The sequence below is a fragment of the Phocoena phocoena genome, chromosome 9 (assembly GCF_963924675.1).
Source record: "Phocoena phocoena chromosome 9, mPhoPho1.1, whole genome shotgun sequence".
Classification (NCBI taxonomy): Eukaryota; Metazoa; Chordata; class Mammalia; order Artiodactyla; family Phocoenidae; genus Phocoena; species Phocoena phocoena.
In genome coordinates this window covers 24,736,650-24,737,544 of record NC_089227.1, presented here as the reverse complement: position 1 = coordinate 24,737,544, position 895 = coordinate 24,736,650, and the positions used below count along the sequence as shown (strand labels likewise).

At 44.7% G+C, this 895-nt stretch overlaps 1 non-coding gene across 1 annotated transcript; it reads left to right on the top strand.

Annotated features, from left to right (window-relative positions):
* Positions 1–587: 587 nt before the first annotated feature.
* Positions 588–660, top strand: TRNAG-GCC (transfer RNA glycine (anticodon GCC)). The gene has a single exon. It is a non-coding gene; the product is annotated as a tRNA-Gly (tRNA).
* Positions 661–895: the final 235 nt, after the last annotated feature.

Here is an 895-nt window from a genome sequence, read left to right as displayed (position 1 = left end):
AATAAAGCTTGTGCTGTTTTAGTCTCAGCATCAGTTTCATTATTGGCTATGCAAATCCAATTGGAAAAAGAACCTCCCTGGCTGAGACAAGGAGGTCTAGGCTGGGGCTAGGGCCCCAGCGTGGGGGCCAGTCAACCAATTCAGCAACAATTACTATAATTAATAATTATAAAATAAATATAATTATAAATAATTGTTACAAGAGGCTGTCCTCTCCCTGGACCCACAGATCAGGCATCGAGAGATTTTTACTCTCTGACAGGCAGAATCGATGTTCCTACTCAGCCCTGAAACAGCTACAGAAGACAGACCGTTGCCCCTCTGCTTCCCATAAGATTATGGGAGTAAAATCTCTGAGCTGGGAATGAGACAGGAGGGAAGGGGGCAGGGCACAACTATTAGCCATTGAGGATAAGACAAAAACTGGTTAGAACAAACTAGGCCCAAGATGGCAGAAGATATGACTTCCAGTAGACCTTGAGCATCATTATATGCTCATTGTAATATATTAGCATGCTAAATGACACACCAACAGGCACCAGGACAGTTCTGAGGCCGACCATAAAAGACCAAAAATTGAGGGGACTTCCCTGGTGGTCCAGTGGGTAAGACTCCGCGTTGCCAATGCAGAGGGCCCGGGTTCCATCCCCGGTCAGGGAACTAGATCCCACACACATGCCGCAACTAAAGATCCCACATGCTGCAAATGAGACGTGGCACAGCCTAAATACATAAATAAATATTTTAAAAATTAAAAAAAAAAAAAAAGGAGGTGGAGAGGAACATGGGATAAAGGCCTATGAAGCACCTCAGGGTCTTGTAAAACTGAGCAATGACCCAATTCCTGGAAATCTCCTCCCCTTCCCCAAAATGGCTGGAATAATCCTCTCTCTCA